At 45.2% G+C, this 17904-nt stretch overlaps 1 protein-coding gene across 1 annotated transcript in view; it reads right to left on the reverse strand.

Moving 5' to 3' along the window:
* Positions 1-17904, reverse strand: part of LOC134488840 (vomeronasal type-2 receptor 26-like) — a 110841-nt gene that overhangs the window by 22858 nt on the left and 70079 nt on the right. The window lies entirely within an intron of this gene.

Raw genomic sequence — 17904 nt, forward strand, 5'->3', positions numbered from 1 at the left:
ATTCTTCGTTGGTTCTGCTACATCCATCTTGGTGGAAAAGATGAAGTTCCTTTGTTCTTCTTTTCTTTCTAAGTACAGAGTTTGCCCTAAACTCTCAGCCCTGCAGCTGCTGAGAGGTGTGTGAGAGAAAGGGGCAGAATCCTTCCTCAAGGCCCAAGCACATGGCCCTGATGAAGAGACCAGCATCCACACTGCCTCCCCCTGGGTGGACAAGAGGAAGAGAGAGAGAGAGGAAGTGGGAGTGGCAAACAAACAGCTTCCTCAGAATTGCCTTGTGGGACACCTTAATTTACATGAGGAATGAGGGATTTGCCAAAACCTCCAACAGCCCCTGGATCAAATCTACCTACATTTGCACAAGATTAATAAATAGTTTACTTAAATACTTAAGGGTACATTTCTCATAGAAACCTCAACGTCTAAACAGGGGATTCTCTTGAAGAACTTTGATGACAGAAAAAACCTTCTTCCTGCCCAGATAATGCAACCCTCTTAGTAAAAGCTTCAGTGAGAGTGAAATAAACGTTTCCCACCTTGTTCAGCCCTTCCATCTCTGCAGTCCAACTTGGGCTGATCGTGAACGTGAAATGCTGGGATCCTTGTCCTTCTAGACTCCCAAACTTCACTTTTCTAACAGACAGATTGGAGAAAATCACCCAGTTCACAAGGTCCAGGTCTGATGCCAGGTCTCCCTTCTCATCCAAATACAACCCTTCTATGGAATTATTGTAAAACTGAGAATTTTGAAGGAAGGGATGAAGCTGAAATGGAAGAGGAAATGCGTATTTTTAGACAGGGTATCCACTGATAAGGCCCCTTCGCTTCTGCTGGGGTTGAACTGAAGATTTCTCTATATACCAAATGAAGGTATCAGATCCATTTTCCAAGTTCTTCAGAGACAATCTATAAATAATCGAACTGTAAAACTGTACACTTTAATTATATATGAACTGGACAAACACCGAGATAGAAAAGAGAGAAACTTGGACAGGATTTCAAGATTCTGTTTTTATACACAATAACAATAAAGTAATATTCCTGGAATCCCTGCAGTGTCTGTTTCTTGACCTGTCCAACCTGGAAGGGCTGTCATCAATCTCGAAAGCCTGTCCAAGTTTTTCTCTCTCCCAATTTACATTAAACAAAATCTGGCAAGGATTATTTTGAGTTTCTTTCCCAAATCTCCTTCTGTTTCTGGACTAATTTAATCACCTTTCCAGTTCCTCCTTAATGGATCATTCCATACTTTCATCCCTTAGCAGCTCTCAATTCCTTTACAATGTACCTAATCAAGTGGCAGCAGGAAGTAAAAATCAGGTTCAAAGGCCCAAGGATGACCTATCCGAACAAAAATAGTGTGGCTATCTCCTTCACCTCTTCCCATTTATCTGTTTGCTACATTTGGTAAACCAGTAAACTAATGGCAAAGGATATCTGCATCAAGGCTGTTCTCCAAGCCACGGACTCTTCCTGGGGCAATTCTTTGGTCAGTCAAACAAAGGACCAGGGTATGAAGATCCACCCTCTCAACTGGTGTGAGTCCTCAGCTGTCTCAGAACTGAGGTTTGAGAAGCTTAAGAGACACACTGAGGAGACCTGGGGAAAGAGCAGGGTGAATGCTACGTCTTGTAGATTTATGGTCTTTATTACATGGACAGGAAGCCTCCAAAACTCTGGTGGGCTGTCTTGTGCCAAGAGTCCCTATTTTCCTCTTTCTGACTTCTCCAACAGGCTGTCAAACGATCAGTCTTGAAAACTCCCCCATGTCCTCTGAATTCCTTGCCTTTCTCTCCTTGAACTGAATCAGAGGGTAAGTTCTCGTCAAGGATTAACTGATCTCTACCTGACTGCATGGAGACTGGTGTGTCTCAAATAATCTTTGTGATAAACTTCCCAAAACTTTCAATTGTGTTATTCTTTGATTGCCCTCTATATCACTACCTGCAAATATTAATAAATAAATAGTAGTGATTGGTTGTTTATTATTTTGGTTTGATCCTCTTCAAAGCACAAGCCCATGGAATAACGTAGAGAATGAATTTCCAAATAGAAGTGTGTTCTTGGAGGCTCCAGGTCTTAAGAAACCTCATGAAAACACTTCTCAAAAACTTTTCAAGTGAGCTCCATTGTTGAACAAGGCAAGAAGTTCTTGTAGAAATGTTGCATCTATTTTTTTTTTCTACATGACCATGATGATGTTCCTCTATATACTTCTGTCAGGAAGTGCACATTTGCACACACACATGCAGATGGATGTGGCAGAGTGGCCCCTCTGGCTTTCTCATGGGGGGGTCTGTCCGCAGTCCCCACAGTTTCCCTTGTTGAACCTGTGCAGCGCCTGTTTGATCCAAAGGATCTGCCTCTCCTTTGAAGAGAAATCTCCTCTTTCACTTGGGAGGGAGTGCAAAAATTTCTAACCCTCAGCTTTTCTTGCCTTTTCTGTAGCTAGAAGAAGGTGTGGTAAGCTGTATCTTCTCTCAGAATGGAAGTGTCTTCTCAGAAAAAGATGCAAGTCACTTAATGTGCAAAATAAGCTTCAACTGCTGAGAGTTGAAGATAGTGGGGAAAGGGGGAAAGGAATGATTACGGCATTTGCAGAACCTATCCCAGCTGATTAACTTCCAGGGAGGAGTACAGATTGAGGCACACACTCCATACAGGAAGAAAAAAACATGGTATAGAATTCATAAATGATTCAAATCAACCCTTAATAGAAGAAATCCAACTGCTGAATGTGCTAGCAGGTTCCTTTTCGACCTTTGACCTTCACCAAGGTTGTGTAATGGACTGGGGTTAATGGACTGGGGAGACCAAGGATTAAGAGCCCCCCTCAGCCCTGGCAGCTCCCTTGGGGAGGTCAGACCAGTGGCTCGCTCTGAGTCAGCCTAATCTGTCAGCCTAATCTAACCCTGTCTTCAGGGTTGTTCTGGGAACAACGATGGAGGTGGTATTTTTAGTATTATTTTTTAAAAAAATATTCTATTACTTTTACATATAAATTTAATAATTATAATTATAAATAAAAGCTTAAACGTGCAGCCCACCTCCAGGACCAATGTTTTGCTTAATCATTCCTCTTCCCCAAAACGTAATAATTCTTCTGAAGGTGCACATCCTTTCCCTTTTAATAAGACAGATTCTACAAATAAAGTATGTTCCATATCTCTGCAAAATCATTTCGGTTCCGCAACCCCCTTCTAACTTTAATATTGCACGTTAACTTGTCATTGATTGCAATATCCCACACTTCTCTATCCCAATCCTCTATTTGATAATCGCCATGTACCTTCCATTGGGGCTCCCGAATTTGAGATTATATTATATGGCTAATCAAATAAGGTATATTATAGATGGTACGGTTGGACAAGGAGAGTTGAACTGGTTGGAGAGGGTAGCGCAAGAAGTGGAATGGAAATCGGAAAATGTATTTTTTAATAAACCAACTAAGAAAAGTTTGGAAAGGGTTGAGAATCCCCTTTTAAAAACTATTTTAAGGATTTGGACAAAATTTCAAGAAAAATTAATGCCAGTCATTTCTTCATTGACCCCAGTGGTGATGATGGAAAAATTCCCCATAAATTTAAAGAAGGAATTGGAAAAGGTATTATGGAAGAAGAAAATATTTTGAATAGAGGATTGGGTGAAAGAAATGCATAGTATAGATCGAATAATAGAGGTACTAAGGGGAAGGAAGATATCTTGGCTTAATTGTATACAATTAGAGAAATGGATTAATAAGTGGATAAATGAAAATAAAGAATGTAGAGGTTACACAAGATTTGAGAAGCTGATTTTGGAGAGAGAAGATAGAAAGAAAATATAGTTATAAAAGGTGAATCAAGTGTAATTTACAAGATATCATTAGAAATTGAAGATCAACAGGATTATCTCAAATCAGTATGGGATCGTGAATCATCAGAGTTGGGGCAGGATATGGGATATGCAGATTTTAAAAACTATGTCTGTAAGGATAAAGGAAAATTATTTTAAATTGGTTTGGAGGTGGCATTTGACACCTGTAAGACTAAAACTCCCGGATAAGAAATATTCAGCATTATGTTGGAGGGGATGTCAGGAGTCTGGCACTGATCTCCACATGTGGTGGAGTTGTAAACAGGTACAGAAGTTTTGGCAATTGGTATTTAAAGAGATAAATGAGATAACTGGGATAAATTTGGAAGTACGTCTGGATATAGCGTTGTTATCAATGTATGACAAGGTTAGATGCACTCCAGCTATGAAAGATTTCATTACAAATCTATTGACGGTGGCAAGGCTAATTACAGCTAGAAAATGGAGGTGTTAGTCATCCAGATTCCACCTTGAATCTGGAGAAAATGTGAAGATCAAAACATAAGAAATCACAAGCTTGGTTTTCTCTCCCAGGACATTAAGGCAGCCTGCAGGACATTGCACCCCAAACCTGAAGAAAAAGTATGTTGAGCACAACTACACTGCAAAAAGTCTGCCCAATTAAGCCAAAATGAAACAGAAATCTCCTTATAGAGATGCAACACTGCTCCATCTCTCTAGAGGTTTACAGGTGAATGGGAAGCTCACCAGGAGGAGAACCTTTGCTCTCTTTGAGGATTTATCCTGCACAGGTTATGACCCTCGAAAAGCTTGGCCACTTGCTGAGACCCTTTACCATTTTGTTTCTCTGGTCCTAATGAAAACTGAAAACAGTGGCAAAGGAGTAGAGCCCTTTTAACAAAGAAACAGGGATTGTGCCTGCTCCAAGGCAGTCCTTGAGATGAGATGCAGCCCAGCAGGAGAGGAGTCAGAAAGGGGACACTGTCTAATGCACCCGCAGATCACTGGAATGAAGGGGACAGGACTGGGTGGGAGATGGGGGTGCTCCTGCTTGCAGAGAGAAAACCAGAGAAGGGAGACATTGAAGCAAAAAATAGATGAACTAGTCTATTGTCTTTGAATGTTATTTTATTTTTATTTTATTTTGAGAATAGGAGCCTGGTTCTTACATTTGTAAATGTGATTCTTAGTTGCAGGATAGAGATGTGCAGCAGAAAAGAAATACCTGCCAAACCTTTAGCCTTGGAGTCTTCAAGGTCTTCCCACCTTTGGTCCTTGTCCTCTTGGATCTGGATAAATAGGCTGCCTGTAAGGCCCGGGCCACAGCCCAGATGGTGTTGTAAGTGAAGTAGTTGTCCAGAGACAAGATACGGTCAATTATCTCCTGAGGCACAGGGTCTAGTTCTTCTCTCCCTCTGCACCGTCTCCAGACTTTCACAGAAAAGGCATCCTTGCTGTAGGAGCATCTGAAATATCTCCATGCAAGGTAACGCATGGTAGGGTAAAAATGCACAAACCCACCGTATTTTGCCATGTGGTTTCTCTTCATCAGAAAGGAAAAAATGCTGTGAAGGAATTGACTGGATATGCCATCATGTGCCAAAAAAATGGTGAAGTCCCATCGGATTGTTGTGATCAGGACTTTCCCTGTAACAGGCTCCTTAAAAGTTGCAAAAACTACCTGTATAATATGGAGCCCCATATTGATCCCAGAATCCTCAGCTCCATAAAGATAGACATTCACTTGTCTCCAATTGCGGTATGGATGAACACTTATGAAACCATGATAGACTGTTTTGGAAAAAGTTTGTGATATAACTGGACAAATGCCATTCCTTAGCAACACAGAAGTCAACGTCCTCATGAACCTCTCCCCCTGGTCAGTGTCTGGAGCAATCAGACCAACCAGGGTCCACCTGAAATGGAGAAGCAGCTTGACCATCCCTGGGTACTGGACTCCTTCAGCAGGGAGCATCGGGTAGAAGAACGGAGACTGGGTTTTATCGCTCAAAGTCCGGGAAATAAAAGTGCAACTGATCTGAAAAGCAATGAAAGATGTGTTTTATTTGATGCCTATTGCATCCCAAATTGAATATAAAAATTCCAACCTTAATGAAGCAATAATTACATTCTGAACTAAGAAGGCTTATTTACACACTCATTGCTTTATGATATTTTTCTGTTTTTTTTGCTTCTTTGGTAGATACTTTTTCAAATTCTTGGAAATGAAAGCTCCCCCAATCTGGACTGTGACCATGGTGGGAGGGAATATGTCTGCTCTGATCCTTCCCTCCCATTGCCTAACCTGAACCTTCATCCTTAATGCCTATCATGTACACAATATCATTCTCTTCTTCACTTGCAAGTTGCATGACTAAAAATTCTCTTCCCAGCAAAGACACACCTGTGGGACTTTGTAGATGCCTGATATGGTCGAAATCTGGATGGAAATGTCAGTCTCGGCCCCTTCGAGAAGAGCCACTGTATTTCTCTGCCTTCCACAGCTGTAGTTGGGAACATTGGCCTCCCCGTCCGAAAGCAGGTCCAGCAGAGCATCCGAAGTCATTTGTGCACTGAAATAGTTTTCATAAATATTGTACCCCAGGGTGATGTTTGGTAAGAGGCGAGAATCCTGGTTGATGTCCTGGATGGCAAAAGGGAAGGACAGCATTTTCCAGTATTCTGGCGATCCTTTCCTAAAAGTATAAATATATTAGAACATAAAAATGAAAGGATGATTTTACTGGACCTTTTTTTACAATTATATTCATAATCCACCCATGCCCAAGAATTCCTCTGAATGCATTACAGTATCTTTAACAATATTAATCTACCTTCTTCTACTTAATTGTTACAACTTCAGAGTTTGAACTATATAGAATCATTACATTCCAAACCCAGAATGGCAACTTAGAGCACCATCTCCAGCCTAACACACATACATACATTCTACAAACACATCCAAGGAGCTGCTGTGACTGTTAGCAAAGCCAATATGTTCCCAATTTCTGGACAAGTTTAGATTCTAAAGATCTTGAGCGGAGATTCAGCTTCCATTGAAATCAGGATAAGATTCTGCTATCTAGCATTGATTCATAATGGGACTCAGAGACATTTGGAAATTCAATGACTAAATAAATTCCCCTCTGTGATTCCTTCGTACTATCAGTGATTTTTTTGTGCAGAAAAGAGAATGTGCAATTTCAATGCAGGGGAATAATTTAGTAGTCCTGCATTTTTGTCTCCATGTTGACCAATTTTTGAGGCAAGGGAGGAGTAGAAAGGAGCAACCACCCTCTCTTGACCAGCCATGGTCTAGCAATACTCAGAGGATGTCAAGCAAAGTAAGGTGAGACTTAGCAAGAGTGGGAGATCAAGGGGACAATGCTTTCTAAGCCCAGAGGGTGGCTTTAAAATGCAATGAAGGTAGATTCGCTTACTGTGAAAAATCATTTGAAGGAGTTGTGTTAAAGTTTAAAAGTTGAAACTTAGCCCTAGTTCCAGAGTATATGCCATTAATGAAAAGATCTCCTGGCCTGTAATGATTTTGTGGCTTCACTCCATCACTCTTCAGAGTCAGGAAGCATTTGGCCTTGAGCTTCGTACAGACTCTTTGGGGCCACAGAAGCAGCACAACCAGCAACATGAGTTGTGCTCCTGACTGAACCATCAGCCCTGTTCTTGCTTTGAATAAAGATCATGAAGAATTAGAACAATCCAAACTCCTTTTCCAAGGCAGAAGCTTCAGAGTCTTTCCTAATCCAGACAGGGTCCAGACAAGGCTTCACATCTCAAGGGGAGAGGAGTAAACACAGATACTGCCTGCCCTCAAAGGCTCCCCTTGATCTTTCTGTCTCCTGAACCATTTATGCATCCAGAACTTTCCATAGCCATGACATCAGCCAACAAGGCTTTAGACTGGCATTGAGGGAAAATACGTTATTGACACCTTTTCTCAAATTTAGTAAAGTTTGCAGAAAAGTCTTCAGAGATTGAACACTAATACAACAAGTAAATCACTATGATTTGGATAATTGTAAGGAAGAGAGACATCACCTCTCTGAACTTTCAATAATTAATATCAAGAGAGATTTTTAGTCTAGGTGTGAACAGGTACACAGAGGTTTGAGTTTAGTTGGTCTTGATTTATGGTGGATTTTGGTTCTTTTTGTCAGATATGCCAAGGATCTGCTGAGGTGGTTGTTTGATCATCTTTTCAGTGTGGACTCTTGTTTATTGATTCTATTGCCACCCATCCAAATTGACTCTAGATGTGTTGTGTTCATCATTCCAATGGTCTGGGTACATCGTAACGTTTCGCATGTCAATTTCCTGATCCGTGTCTGTCTTTTGCTGGGAGGAGAATTTCAGCCGTGCCGGGCTGTAATCTCCTTACTGTTGCTGGGGAATGTATTTTTGGGTTATTGCATTTGTTCAAGGTTACTTTCCCAGGCCGATGTGTAACGGTTACCAACACCTGGGAGGGGGTGGTTGCTATGCTGTGGCGAGGGGCGGGATTGGGTTTGAAGCGAGGGTTTTTAGTTTGTATTTGGCATGCTCTTGGTCATTCTCAGCTTTCTTTGTATTTGCATACTATTCTTTCAATAAATCAGTTTTCCTTAAGAACCTGCTTGTGAGACTGAGTATGTCAGAATAGGCAACCATTACATAAAGCTGAGAATCTTAAACCTTTTACCACTAACCTCCTTCCAGTGTTACTGTTTGGAAATAAAGTTAGTGATGACTGTACCTACTTCCCGCTCAGGAGAGAGTGAGGATTCCAGCGTGGGGGAAACGGATTCCATGGGACAAAGAAGGGAAAGGACCCTCACACCAGAATCGGAGGAACTGACGGAGACCTCGGACTCCAGCTCAGCTACCGCGAAAGTGGTGAAGTCCAAGGTGGTCAGGAAGGCAGAGGGAACCCTGTCCGGAGCGTCCCAGGCACCTGTGAAGCCAAGGTATCCGCTGTCCCCAGAGGTGGCTATAATGGAGAGGAGCGGGTCGGACGTCTCCGAGGCAACTGAGAAATCACAGAGGCTGGAAGCCAGGGTAAAGACTTTAGAAGACATGATGGCGAGGATGTCATTTGCGAGGGGCAGTCAGGACAGAGGTAGAAGGGAACATCACTACCGACGGTCGTCCCCATCTGTTTCTCCCTCCCCCCCCCAAGTGTGAGGAGGAAAGACCGGAGGAGATACTGGGTGGGATCACCACCGCGCAGTCCCCGGCGGGCATCTCCATCGCCCCTGCGGCGGGCTGAGGACAGAGGGAGGGGACGAAGCAAAGATCGGAGGAGAAGTCCCAAAGTCGAGGTTGCGACTCCCCCCCCCCCTCGAGGAGAAAGGTCTCCAGAGCCCAGGAGGAGGGCTGGGTGGAAGGAGAGGAAGAGCAGCCCACAAGGGGCCAGGTATAGGGATTTCACCATCAAGTTTGATGGGGATCCCACGAAGCTGTCATTCTTCCTGACTAATGCAAAAAAACTATATGGAGAAGTTTGGGAGGCTGTTCCCTTCGGAAAGGGCAAAAATAAACGCTGTAGCTTCTCAACTGGAGGGGAGGGCAGCTGACTGGTTTGTCCAATTAACCGAGATGGATGCTATGGAGTTGGATGATTTCAGAGACTTTCTGTGGCCGATAAAAATGCATTTTGCTGACCCGTTAGCAAAGGAGAAAGCTAAGGTGGCTTTGAGGGAACTGTTCCAAGGATCAAAGTCTGTGGCCGATTATGCCCTAGAATTCCAAGCCCTAGCTGCAAAGGTTGACAATTGGTCACCAACTACTCTAATAGAAATGTTCAAAGATGGACTGAGACCCGATTTGCTGGTATGGGTGTTAGGAAAGGCAGATCCGATCACTCTATATGACTGGATACAACTAGCGGGGAATGTCGAGCAAGCCCAGGCTAAGTTCGCACAAACCAGGAGGGGCCCCAAGCAAATGGCCATGATGAGGATGGCCAAGCCGCCGGCCACCACTGGCAGAGTGGGACGTACGGCTTGGCAGGAGGAGAAGGAGAGTCGTTTTGCGAAAGGGCAGTGCCTCCCTTGTGGGAAGGAGGGGCACCGAGCAGCGGCGTGCCCGCAGAGGAAGACCGACAAGCGTCCAGCAAAGCCGTCAGGGAAATCCCCCTCTGTGCCCAGGAAAATGCAGGCAGTGATGGCTGAAACCGAGGCTGAGACCACTCCTTTCTATGGGGACGAAGGGGAGCTCGAGGTGTCTCAGCCAGCAGGAAATGCCAGCCACCTGCCCTAAGATGCGCCACTGGGCAGGTGGTAGAGGAGGGGCGCGACCACGCTTGAGTGAGTGGAAATTTCCCTACCCTGACCATGAAGGTGAAATTGGGGTCCCGGACACGAACTGTGGAAGTGTGGGCAATGGTTGATTCGGGGTGCTTGCGGTGTTTAATGCACCCTGACATGGTGGCTGCATTAGAGCTACCCACGTTCCCTTTGAAACAGCCCATGATCTTCACCCAATTGGATTGATCTACAGCAGGGGGGAAACCGGTGACTCACTCCACAGGGATGGTGGCATTACAAATGGGCAGTCACTGGGAGGAACTGCCTTTTGTGGTGGCGCCTGTGGGGGGTCCGTTTGTCATTTTGGGGATGCCCTGGTTCATCCAACAGAACCCACAAATAAATTGGGTGCATAGGACTGTGACTTTTGCAGATGGGTTCTACAAAGCCCCTGAGGGGGATGAATTGGACAATGGCGCTGTGGGGAGGGTGGCAGCAGCATCTCCGCATTTCCTCACCGGTCCGCTAGATGGGCTGCTGGAACAATACCAGGACTTTGCAGATGTGTTTGGTGAAAAGGAGGCGGATCAGCTGCCGCCGCACCGCAAAACTGACTGTGCCATAGAGTTTATCCCTAATGCACAATTGCCTAAGCCAAAAATTTATGCTATGACCCAGAAGGAACTGGCAATGCTATGAGAGTTTGTCGACAAAAATCTGGCTAGGGGTTTTATTGAACCAGCCAATTCCCCGGTAGGTGCTCCTGTTCTCTTCAGACCAAAGAAAGATGGAACTTTGCGACTATGTACAGATTTCCGTGGATTAAATGCAGTATCAAAATTGAATAAATATCCCTTACCGTTAATCAAAGACATGTTAGTACATCTGGCGAAGGGGAAAATATTCTCCTAGTTGGATCTGAGGGAGGCATATTTCTACATTCACATACGGGAGGGGGATGAATGGAAAACTGTGTTCAATTGCCCTCTGAGCTCTTTCCAGTATAAAGTGTTACCTTTTGGGTTGGCGGGAGCACCTGGGGTCTTTATGCAACTGATCAATTGTAACTGTTGCCTATTCCAATAAAAGGAGTCTCACCAGTAATTACTAGAGAAAACTGATTTATTGAATGAATAGTATGCAAAGTACGAAGAAAGCTGAGAATGAGCAAAAGCGCGCCAAATACAAACTTAAAAAGCCTTGCTCCCATTGCGAACCCTCCCCTCAGGCTAGCATAGCAACCACCCACCCCAGATGCTAGCAACCGTTAGAATCGACCTGAGAAAGTAACCTTGAACAGCAGAAATAACCCAAACATACATTCCAGAAGATCACAAGTCAGCACAAAGGAAATTTACCAGCGTGGCCAGGCAGGCACGCAACCGCAGACATGACATGTGAAACGTTACGAGGAACCATAAACATCGGAACAGGAACATGACATACCGCCCCCCCACAAAGAAAAAACTTAATGGTTAAGGCGCAGGTTTATCAGGGTAAGCAGCGTGAAACTGAGCAACCAATTGGGGAGAGCGCACATCTAGTGCAGCGACCCACTCCGGATGAGGGAAATGCTTCCAGCGAACCAGATATTGTAGAGTAGAATGGAAACGTCTAGAGTCTAATATTTCCTTGACTTCGAAATGTTGTTGACCATCAATCATTATGGGGGGAGGTGCAGCCGGTTCAGGATGCCAGTGTGTAGACTCCACGAATGGTTTAAGCAAACTGCAATGAAAAACAGGGTGTAAGCGCTTGAGATTGTGAGGTAAGTCCAACTTAAAGGTAACAGGATTAATCTGAGCAACAATAGGAAATGGACCTATGAACTTGGGTGCCAGTTTTTTGGATGGTTGAGGGGATTTGATGTATTTGGTGGAAAGGTATACTCTATCCCCTATTTGAAAAATAGGTTGTGGTGCCCTTTTTTCGTTGGCATGTCGTTGATAAGTGGCTTGAGCATCAGCTAAAGCTTGCTGTATTTTTGGCCAGGAATTTGCCAGTTGTGAGGCCCAATTGGTCGGGGAGGTTGGTGAGGTAGACGGTGGAGGCAATTCAGGAATAGGGACAAAGTCACGCCCGAATACAGTATGGAAGGGTACTGCCCCAGTACTTTGATGCACAGCATTATTGTAAGCAACTTCAGCAAACGGCAGGAGGTCTACCCAGTTGTCTTGCTGATAATTAACAAAAGCACATAAATATTGCTCCAAGGTGGCATTGACAGCCTCAGTATTTCCATCTGTCTCAGGATGGGACGCAGTGGATAACGCCTGTTTAGTGCCCAATAGCTTCATAAATTCCCGCCAAAAGCGTGACGTAAATTGTGTCCCTCTGTCAGTCACCAAGCGGGCGGGGCTACCGTGTAATCTGTACACGTGAACCAGAAAGAGGCATGCCAGCTGTTGTGCAGATGGTAGAGACGCACAAGGGACAAAATGAGCTTGCTTAGAGAAAAAATCCTTAACAACCCAAATGACAGTCTTTCTCTGGCTAGGAGGTAGATCCACAATAAAGTCCATAGAGATTTCCTCCCAGGGGTGGGAGGGATTGGCCACTGGCTGCACAAAGCCCTGAGGTTTCCCCCCTTTTTGTTTTGAAGTAGCACACACAGGGCAAGACTTGACATAGGCTTTTACATCTTGCTGCAGTGTTGGCCACCAGAACTGCTGGCACACTAGATGAATAGTTTTTGTAAAGCCAAAATGCCCAGCTGTTTTATCGTCATGAGACCTGAATAGCACGGTTTTGCGCAAGGTTACAGGCACATAGAGGCGATCATCTTTCCATGCCAAACCTTGCTTCAAAGTAACCTCGCTCTGATTGTTTTGCAACCAAGTATCCAATTTCAACTCTGCCAGAAACTTTTGTTGCAAATCTGCAGGAACGGATACATGTATCGCGCTAGGACCGGCAGAAGTGTCAGGTTGCTGTGCCTGCGTCTGACTGCGAGTCACTGCTGCTAGTGCCATTTGGGAATCTGTCCAGAGGGTGCCCACCACATCTGGGGCTGTTCCCGAATCTTGGGGTTGCCGAGAAAGTGCATCAGCTAAAAAGTTTTTCTTTCCCGGAATGAATCTGAGTTTGAAATCAAAGCGACTGAAGTACTGAGCCCATCACACTTGCTTAGGGCTGAGCTTGCGAGAGGCAGTAAGGGACTCCAAGTTTTTATGATCAGTCCACACTTCAAAAGGGTGCGCCGCCCCCTCCAATAGATGCCTCCAATTCTCCAAAGGGGCTTTAACCGCAAAAGCCTCCTTCTCCCAAACATGCCAGCGCCTCTCTGTCTCAGAGAATTTACGTGACAGATACGCACAGGGCTTTAATTGTCCTTGCTCATCGACTTGCAACAAGAGGGCACCAATAGAATAGTCTGAGGCATCGACTTGCACCACAAATGGTCTGTCAGGATCAGGGTGTTGCAAGATTGGTTCAGAGGTAAACAGCCGCTTGAGTTGGTCAAACGCCTGTTGACAAGCAGGCGTCCATTTTAGACGTGTCCCTGGATTCTTTGATTTGCGGGTGTCTCCTACACCCTTTGTTTTGAGTAATTCAGTCAGGGGTAAGGCAATCTCAGCAAAATCTTTTAGAAATGGACGATAGAAATTTGCAAATCCGAGAAAAGATTGTAGTTGTTTGCGTGTGCGTGGGGATTTCCATACCAAAATAGCCTCAATTTTGGCAGGATCCATTTCAATGCCTTTATCTGAAATTCTATACCCCAAATAATCAATTTGTGTTTTATGAAATGCACATTTGGATAACTTGGCATATAATTCAGCATTTCTCAATTTGGTTAACACTTGCCTAACCAATTGCACATGTTCTTCCATTGTTTTTGAATATATTAACACATCATCTAAATAGACCAAAACACCATTGAACAAGTGGTCGTGCAAGACCTCATTTATCAATTGCATAAAAACCCCAGGTGCCCCAGACAATCCAAATGGTAACACTTTATACTGAAAAGCCCCAAATGCACAATTAAAAGCTGTTTTCCATTCATCCCCCTCCCGAATGCAAATGCGATAATATGCCTCCCTTAAGTCCAATTTAGAGAAGATTTCCCCCCCCCCCCGCCAAGTGGGCTAACATTTCCTTGATGACTGGAAGAGGAGATTTGTTTAATAGGGACACTGCGTTTAACCCGCGGAAATCTGTGCATAGTCTTAAAGTTCCATCTTTCTTTGATCTAAAGAGTACTGGAGCACCCACTGGTGAACTGGCTGGTTCTATGAAGCCCCGCTGTAAGTTTTTGTCTATGAACTCACGAAGAGTAGCCAATTCCTTTGGGGTCATTGCATATACCTTTGGTCTGGGCAACTTTGCATTGGGAAGAATTTCAATGGCACAGTCAGTTTTCCGATGAGGCGGCAGCCGATCTGCCTCCTTCTCTCCAAACACATCGGCAAAGTCCTGGTATTGGTCTGGTAGCCCTTCCAACGGTGCAGCGAGGGTATGCAGCGTTGATGCTGCTGCCCTCCCCACATTGCTATCCTCCTCATCATCCCCAGGAGGGGCTTTATAGAACCCATCTGCAAAAGTAACAGTTCGGTGTACCCAGTTTATACTAGGGTTCTGTTGAACAAACCAAGGCATGCCCAGAATGACCAAGGGACCACCCACCGGTGCCACCACAAAGGGCAACTTTTCCCAGTGGCTACCCAGTTGCAAAGCCACTAATGCTGTAGACTGGGTGACCGGTTTCTCCCCCAATATAGATCCATCCAATTGGGTGAAAATCATGGGACGTTTCAAAGGGAAGGTGGGTAACTCCAAAGCAGCTACTACATCAGGATGCATTAAGGAACGTGAGCATCCCGAATCAATCATAGCCCATAGTTCCACAGTTTTTGTACGGGAACCCAGCTTAAGTCTCACGGTCAACGTTGGGAAATTTCCACTCACCGAGACATGATCACGCCCATCTTCCTCCATCTGCTCCTCGGCGCTTTTTAGAGCAGGTGGCTGGAGTTTTCCGCCGGTTGGGAGGTTTCTTTTTCGTCTTGTCCACCATAAAACAAGTCAACATCCTCCACCAGCTCTGCTACTGTCGCCTTCATCTTCCTCGGTGCCACTGGTGATTTCCCTGCCGATCTGTCTCTCTGTTCCTCTGATTTCCTGTGGGGACATGCAGCTGCCAGGTGCCCCTGCTTTTCACACCGCAGGCACAATCCTTTGGCAAAACGGCTTTCCTTCTCTTCTTGCCATGACCGTCTCACTGGTTTGCTAGCACTAGCTGCTGGCCTTGTAGGTTTTGCCATTGCTTGTTGTTTGGGACCTCTTTTAGTTTGAGTATACTTAGCTTGGGCTTGCTCAACCTTCGCAGCCAATTGTATCCACTCATACAGCGTGGCTGGGTCGCCACGTACAACTGCCCATCGTAGTATATCTGGTCTTAGTCCATCTTTGAACATCTCTACAAGGGTGGTGGCAGACCAATCCTCTACTTTGCCAGACAGTGCTCGAAACTCCAGTGCATAATCTGAGACTGATCTGGAGCCTTGAACCAACTCCCTTAGGGCTACCTTTGCTTTTTCCTCAGCTAGAGGATCACCAAAATGCATTTTCATTGCCCACATGAAATCCTCAAAGCAATCCAACTCCAAAGCGTCCATGTCAACCAGTCACACGAACCAGTCTGCTGCTCTCTCCCCTAGTTGGGTCGCGACAGCATTAATCTTAGCCCGCTCAGGACGAAACACGCTTCCAAACTCTTCCATATAGCTTTGGGCATTAGTCAAAAAAAATGACAGCTTTGTAGGATCCCCATTAAACTTCACATTAAAGTCTCGATATCGGACCCGGGTTGGGCTATCGTGTCTCTTTTTGTGCTTAGCCTTTCGTGGCTGTGGCGGCTCTTCCTCCTGCACCTCTGGAGCTATTTCTTGAGCCTCTGCCAGTTGAACTTTCACACGCCTTCCCCCCTCCCGGCTCCGTCCTCTCTCCTTCTGCTCCGTACTTGGGGAAGGTAAGGAGGCTTTCTTTGGAGGCCTGCTCGGCGGGGGCCCTCCCCCCCAATATTTCCATTGCTTTCCCTGTTTGTCTATTTGGGGGGTGTTGGGGACACGGAGGTGTCAGGAGAGTCACTGCCTTCTTCACCTCCTGTCTTTTCCTTTTTCTGAGTGTCCCTGGTAAAGGTTAACTTTGCCAACAAATCCTCTATGGATTTCATCCTTGCCTCCAGCTGCTGTGATTTCTCCATCTCCGTCTCCGTTGGTGTCACTGCTCTCGTCCTTTTGGTGATTTGCATGGTCGGAAACAGCAAGGAATACACCAGCTTGGCTGGGGCTGCTGGTGACCCATGCAAGGGTCCCTCCGTTTTCTTGACCACCACTGACTTCTCTGCCTTCTCCATATCACAACTGGAATCCGTTGCCTCGGAGAGGTCATCCGACCCTGGCGTGAGAGTCCCCTCTCTCCGTGGTCCCATGGGCTCTCTTTCCCCACCTCTGGAGAGCTGACTTTCCCCCGAGTCGGTGGTTGGTTCTGGGGCAGTTTCAGTCATCGCTAACTAAACTCCTCACAGGAAACTGGATGGATGCTAGCGGACTGATATTAAAGATTCTCAGCTTTATGTAACGGTTGCCTATTCCAATAAAAGGAGTCTCACCAGTAATCACTAGAGAAAACTGATGTATTGAATGAATAGTATGCAAAGTACGAAGAAAGCTGAGAATGAGCAAAAGCGCGCCAAATACAAACTTAAAAAGCCTTGCTCCCATTGCGAACCCTCCCCTCAGGCTAGCCTAGCAACCACCCACCCCAGATGCTAGCAACCGTTAGAATCGGCCTGAGAAAGTAACCCTGAACAGCAGAGATAACCCAAACATACATTCCAGAAGATCACAAGTCAGCACAAAGGAAATTTACCAGCGTGGCCAGGCAGGCACGCAACTGCAGACATGACATGTGAAACGTTACGAGGAACCATAAATATCGGAACGGGAACATGACAAATGAGGTCTTGCATGACCATTTATTCAAAGGGGTCTTGGTGTATTTGGATGATGTGTTGATTTATACTGAAACCATGGAAGAACATGAAAAACTGGTGAGGCAAGTGCTCAGCAAGCTGAGAAAGGCTGAACTGTATGCTAAATTATCTAAATGTGCATTTCATAAGTCTCACATTGACTATCTGGGCTATAGAATTTCTGACAAGGGTATTGAGATGGATCCAGCTAAGATTCAAGCCATCCTGGAATGGGAGCGGCCACGCACATGTAGGCAGCTCCAGAGTTTCCTGGGGTTCATTAACTATTATCGGCAATTTATCCAGGGGTTCACTGAGATAGCGTTGCCCCTCACTGAATTACTCAAAACAAAAGGGTTGGGTGATACCCGAAGGGTAAAAAACCCTGGGGCATTGCTTAAATGGACACCTGCATGCCAGGTGGCTTTTGACAAACTTAAGCAGCTATTCACTGCTGAACCCATTCTGCAACATCCCGATTCAACCAAGCCTTTTGTGGTTCAAGTGGATGCCTCTGACTTTTCCATTGGAGCACTCCTGCTGCAGGCAGATGAATCGGGGTGTCTAAAGCCCTGTGCTTACTTATCCCGTAAGTTTTCTAGACAGAAAGACGGTGGCATGTTTGGGAAAAAGAGGCTTTTGCAGTTAAAGCTGCTTTGGACACTTGGCACCACTTGTTAGAGGGGGCTACCTACCCTTTCGAGGTTTGGACTGATCACAAGAACCTTGAGGCGCTCAGTGCGCCACAGAAGCTCAGCCCAAAGCAAATCAGATGGGCTCAATTCTTCAGCCATTTTGATTTCAAGTTAAAGTTTATTCCTGGAAAGAAAAAACTTTCTAGCTGATGCCCTTTCCCGCTTGCCCCAGGAT

Source organism: Candoia aspera, chromosome 2, assembly GCF_035149785.1.
Source record: "Candoia aspera isolate rCanAsp1 chromosome 2, rCanAsp1.hap2, whole genome shotgun sequence".
Classification (NCBI taxonomy): Eukaryota; Metazoa; Chordata; class Lepidosauria; order Squamata; family Boidae; genus Candoia; species Candoia aspera.